At 40.7% G+C, this 6,472-nt stretch overlaps 1 protein-coding gene across 3 annotated transcripts in view; it reads left to right on the plus strand.

The window, feature by feature from the left end:
- LOC108431597 (E3 ubiquitin-protein ligase RNF123) overlaps window positions 1-6,472 on the plus strand; it is a 205,893-nt gene that overhangs the window by 139,464 nt on the left and 59,957 nt on the right. The window lies entirely within an intron of this gene.

Consider the following 6,472-nt stretch of genomic DNA (forward strand, 5'->3'; position numbering starts at 1 on the left):
TGAAGATGAAATTATTTATTTACTTACTTATTTTTTACCTTAGTGGAATGTTTTTTAATTAGAGGCTAAAATCATGTAGAAAATATTCATTGATGGGTGGGAAATGTTTGGAATTTCTCAGTTTAGAAATATTACATAGAAGCATAAGGCCTTGATTGTATTTATACATTTTTATTAGTGATGCCCTAAATCGTATTTTTATAAGCCTTTTTATTTGTACATTTGAATTATTGTAATAAACACAAAAACCAACAAAGTAATAAAGAACATGGTGGAGTTATGCTAGCATACCCTTTTTACCTCTTTATGGGCTGAAAGAAAAAGTGTCAATTTTGATTTAAAAAAAAAAAATTATTCAGAACTTTTGGTGAATCCCCATTTTTCCTATCCTTATTTATTTATGGGCGGCACGGTGGCGTGGTGGGTAGCGCTGTCGCCTCACAGCAAGGAGGGCCTGGGTTCGATTCCCCGGCCGGGTGACCGGGGTCCTCTCTGTGTGGAGTTTGCATGTTCTCGTGTCTGCGTGGGTTTCCTCCGGGTTCTCCGGTTTCCTCCCACAGTCCAAAGACATGCAGTCAGGCCAATTGGGTGTGCTAAATTGTCCCTAGGTGTGAGTGTGTGAGTGACTGTCTGTGTCTGTGTGTCTGCCCTGCGATGGACTGGCGACCTGTCCAGGGTGTATCCTGCCTTCCGCCCGAAGACTGCTGGGATAGGCTCCAGCTCCCCCCCGCGACCCTGACGGAGAAGCGGCTTGGAAAATGGATGGATGGATTTATTTATTTATTTATTTTAAATTAACCCCTTTTTACTTCTTTCATTCAGTAACAGGAAAACATGACCTTTCTTTGTCCTTTAGAATTAAACAGGCTGTTTTTATTACTGTGTCTTTAAGACTGAAAAATGTAAATCTCAGGTTTCTGTCCTGATTCACTGCCCTGTATCGTACCTCATTCAAAAAAAGCAGTCTTAGACCTTCAGTGTGAATAGGCGGGGCTAACCTCCTGTAGGCTGAATAAGTGGATATATGTAAATGAGCTGGTTTTCCTGACATTCCATCACTTTGTTTCCATATGTAGATCGTTTGAACTGTGGAATGAACACTTTTGTGTTTTGAAACTTGAACTGTGTTTATATAATACATCAAAATTTACTTAAAATAAAGGGAGGTAAATTAAGAAATTCTATCAAATGAGCCTCTGTTGTACATCTGCATGACATAAAATCTTTATATATATTAAATCAAGTACAAACGACGTAGAAAAAGTCATAATACTATTTTTAAAAATAAAGAATATACCTTTAAACCTATGTTTTATGTCATGGTCTCTGCATTTAGCTGTATGAACGTGTGATAGAGATGTTTCTTTACAAGCTTGTGGTTGCTTATGTACATGTCTTTCTGCATATGTGGGTTGACTAGGAGCGTTCTCTGCCTTTTGGTCACCATTGCAAGGACCCTGACCGCTGTCATAGTGCATTACACTCTGTGTACCCACTGCTAGGGGCACTGCCAAGGGCTTCAGTACACCCACACACACAGACAAGGCCTACTGATTCTCCACCATATCAGCCTCTCTGCTGTATCTGACAAAATATACACAGCTACAAATGAAGCACTGAGGGCATTTCTGCAGATTAAATTGTGAACGAAGCTTCTTCAGGGTCATTTGATTTATCTGAAGGGGTCAGCCGCTTTTTTGCTTGGATGACTTATTTTGCTTGATTTTGTATAACTTTCTACCATTGTCTCCTTTTTCCATTTGGAACTGGAGTGTTAGATCCTTTAAGAGCGTATTAGGGAAGTAGTCCACTGGCGCCAGACTAAATTCCCCTGACATGTCATTCTTCTGGAAAATTGGTTTGTGGGTCTTTGGCTTGCCTATTTTTTTAAAACAGTACTGTCCAAGTTAGAGGGGGGCATGAAAGTTGGAGGCGAGACCCCAAGGTTAATAGCTTGCAGCAGTGTCTGTATGCTTCCACACGAGCATCAATTTGACACAGAAGTGTCTGTACACCCTGTAATTCTTCAGAGTTGGGGGTCACTGAAGGCCCATCAGGACGCTCATTATTATATCTCCGCTAACATCTCTACTGTGCAGCTTGCTGCGTGACGTTTCCATCTGCTAGGAACCTTATTGCTCCTGCTGGGACACATGTAAGCTACTGCAGAAGTTTATGATGATGGTTTTTGTTTTAATCATAATCATAGCCATGCTGTCAAGCCATTGATGTCTGTATCTTCTTGGCGTAAAAGATTGACGGCATTTTTATGGAATATTCTCATGTTTCGCGAGACATCACGGGGCGTAGTAGCCGGCATAGAGGACTGAATCAGGGAGTGACTGCGCTGCACAATGACTGAGAGACACAGACCATTTTCAAACTCTAGGCTTGGAGCCTCTCCACTGTACAGTTTAGTGTTTTCTCTGCTGTTCAGACCTCGTTCAGCTCAAGAAGTGATTAATGAGCTAATAATATCAGGTATTTTAACCAGGGAAACCACAGTTATGCAGTGCAGGGGTTGCAGGACTGGAGCTGAACTCTGAACTGACTACACTAGCAAACTTACAGAACCACGTCTGTCGAAACACGACATCATTTTCTGATCCCCGACATTCAGTCTTCTATTTCACGTTTATGTTTCTCCGGTCAAACCTCATTTAAATCTCCTAAAACAGAGAAGTAAAGTTATACCGGCTGTTTGCAGCTCCGTTAGGGGGACGACTGTTTATCTCTCGGCTGATATTGTTAGCCAAAGTTATCTAAAGGATAGCATCGTTCACATCTGTGTCAATTAGCTGATATCATTACTCTCCTATGATAAGAGTTTTTTTTTCCCTCTTTACGCAACACCATGGGATCCTTAACCCACCCTGACATGAAGACCCAGTGGCCTTTTGTGCTTTTAAATGCTTTGAGAGACTCTCCTGAGTAGGGAGAGGGGTTGTGTATGAGATAAATCCCAGTGTCAGGAAAACCCAAATTTGGTAGCTTTCCGCCAGTTTAAGTGAGACCAGGAGTTTAGGGGTGGGGTGAGGGGGGTGGAGGGACTGTATAAGGATCGCAGCCTATTTTATTGACACTGTCAAGGTAATGTTTTTTCTCTCTTGTGAAGTAAGGCAAGTTATTTTAGCCACCTTTCACCTCTAGTTACATTTGTGCAGAGCAGCGAAGCCAGAAATTCGGTCCCACGTATGGTGGCCACATGTGACTGAAACCCTAAGTAGGTGCCCATTTCTACCAGTTCAGTTTCCCTCTGCTTGGACAGATGAAGTAGTAAACAGATGGTGGTAACAGAGGACAGATTAATAGACTCTCATTACACAGCAAGATCTTAATGTTGATGCTTTGACCCAATAGTTCTGGGCCCTGATTGCCTGGAAATAGTGCTTTTAACAGTGATTGGTGATGGTTTCCACTACTTGCATACAGCCTGTAACTAGAGAGGCTCTGTTGCATGTCTCAATGCGAATCACACCTGAAGTGGTACTTGACCTAAATTCTGTATTCATTTATACAGATTTCTATTAGCTGCAGTGCTTGTGGAAAACTTGTGCTTGTGGAAGACTTGCTTTATTTGAACATTTTCAAAGTAATGTTTGGTTTCACCATTACTCTTCATTTAAGTAAGAAAGCTTCAAAAGTGAATAAAGCTGCTTAAAATGTTATTTTTACTTTGGTTTTAGCAGCTTATGGTTTTTCATTTGATATGTGAAGTTATAAGGACTTATCTTAAGACTGATTATACTCTGTATCTAAATATAATTCCGTTACTATCTTTTCAGCACTTTCTTTTCTCAGAATTTGTCATTCTTTGGATAGCATCACTGCTCAAAGCGTACCAGAGAAATGAAATGAGCTCTTCTTGTTTGAGAACCAAGATGCTGTATTTTAAGCATTCAGTTTGACATTGACTTATTCGCCAGACAAAAGGATTCCCATGGGGTCTTTCATGTGCTGTTTTCTCCCATTCAACTCTACGATAATTATTCTGACTGGCTTTCGCTCACAAATCAATCCCTCTTTGTTGCTGTCTGAAGAATCTCCAGAAAAACGAAGGCTTTCCATGTCGAGCCGACCGAGCCCTGACAAAGGCTGCTTAAGAGCACGGTACACCTGGATAGAGCATTGTGTTCTTAATCAGATGATAATGACCCTTAGAAGATTGGACAGCCTGTTGTTGGGATGAAAGGCATTCCATACCTAATCTAAAATATTTTTTTCTTCTTGCTTTTTGAGAATCGACAGTAATTATAGCAGTTGGAGGCAGAAATACCACAACCACAAAAAAGCCTCAGAGTCTGAGCAGCAGAGTTTTTTTTCTTTAATGTTGGAAATCTGACTTCCTGGAAAGGTGAGGGATGTGGAAAAAAATTTTTTTTTGAGTTATCATTGGTTATCTGACTGTTACTGATACGCTTGTACTGTAGAGGCATAACAGAAGAAGTTTCCATTTAAATGAAGTTTTAAAAAAGGCAAAATATATTGCACCCGAAGCATCGAAGATGTCACTGAAAGGTTTTTTGTAAACCCATCATGTGCTGTTTCATTGTGGGTTGTTAACAGATTCGGCAAATCCCATGTCAGCCTTTAAATCATATGCTGCATTTACAGTAACACTTTACTGTATGGTGTGGTTCATGAGGCTACATGACACCTACATGAGCTTGTCATGACAAATGACATAAATCTACATAAATGTTTATAAATGCTTATTCCAATAGGCATCATTTGGTATGAAGGCCACATTTGCCAATTTTGGTCAGTCAGCCAAAGCGGTCTTTATGACAGATAACTCCTATTGGAGTAAGCATTTATAAAGATTTATGTAGGTCTGTGCCAGTTGTCATGACGGGCTTATGCGCATGTTATGTAGCCTTATGAACTGTACCCTACAGAAAAGTGTTACCGCATTTACCTTACAGCAAAGCATATTTGATATTCATTCAGGTTCTTTGGAGAACAGTCTTATGTGAAGGAACATAGATGTGATAACGAGCTGACACATCATTGAAAAGAATGGAAAACTGTTGAGAATTTCGTTATGCAAATGAGACGTGAACGTGATTGCGTTTTGTCATGTATCAGACTGAAAGTCAAGATACTCTCCAAAATCAATAGTAATCACTAATTGCAGAAAGGGTTTTGACAGTAATTAATTTAGACATTTGCAAGCATTAACACAAGACATCCCCGAGTCCACAAGAGTCACATAATCAGATTTCATTCTAAATATTTAATGTGCACCTCTGCCATTGCTTAGCAACCTAGAAAAGCTGTTAAATTCAAGCTTTTTGAAGCAGTTTTCTTTTTATCATGGCTCCAGGTTGCACGTAAACTGGCCATTTGTTGCCATTTTGCAGTTATATCATTGAAATATGTGTGTTTGTGGTTTTTGTTTGGCACAAATTGGACCCCATGTTATGCATGAAACTGTCCTAGAGGCGCCTTTTAAAATAAAACCTTGCGTCTTTCAAAACTGGGTGCAGTTAGGGTTTGAAAAGATGTGCCACTTAACAGTGGCAGCAGATAGTGGTTAAATGGAGGCACAACTCTTGAACATTTGCTGTTAGATCCTTTACCAACAGAATACAGTCGCGATGTCCTGCTCCTGTTCTTTAGGTACTTCAAGTCCTTACTGTTAAGAAGGAGCAGTTAGCAGGGCATAATGGGTGGAGAAAATGTGATAAAAAAGCATAGGAACATTCAGTGGGAGGTTATTACATTGCACAAAGTTTCAATTAAAATAAGATTTAGACCCGTTTTAGTTCAATTAGATTGTATTGCAGTGACCCACCCCTATGGTGCCCAACAATAGACAAGGCTTTGCCTTCTTAGAACAAAATCTACATGACTCAATAACCTTTTTTCAGAGGTGCACCTTTTATTTCTTTCTTTCCCCTTAGGGCTGAGGTTTGGTCAGGGATAATGTCAGCTGCAGAGATGACAGACCTGCTCTTTATTTAACCTTTATTTAACCTTCACACTCCGGCCTTTCCGCCCAAACTAATTAGCGAAAGCAGCAAGCCGCCTCAGTTTTCCTGTGGATCCGGGCATGTATGTGAAAGGCATGTACGCTGCGAGTCGTGAAACGTGTGTCTGTATGGAAGCAGGTCCGGTGCGCCTCCCCCACGCTCAGCTGTTAAGATGGCGTCCAAGCTCAGAGTGGTGCCTATGATTCAGCTTGTGTCTGCGGGAATACACACACCCCTCTCCTTCCACAAATACACGCGGCTTTTAAAGGCTTTCCCCGCTCCCTCGGAGACACCTGCGAGGACGCTTTCAGGGATAGTCCTTGGAACCATGTTAGATCAGAGACTGATTTATTATTTACAGATAAACGGGAAGGTTTAATTACTGTTAGCCTGAAAATGGAATCACCGGCAATAGTTACAACCAATAACTTGCCCCAGTTTTACTTGCATTCATAAATAGTCACATTCTGGTCCGTCTGAGGAGTGAAATAGTCGGC

The sequence above is a fragment of the Pygocentrus nattereri genome, chromosome 21, assembly GCF_015220715.1.
Source record: "Pygocentrus nattereri isolate fPygNat1 chromosome 21, fPygNat1.pri, whole genome shotgun sequence".
NCBI lineage: Eukaryota > Metazoa > Chordata > Actinopteri > Characiformes > Serrasalmidae > Pygocentrus > Pygocentrus nattereri.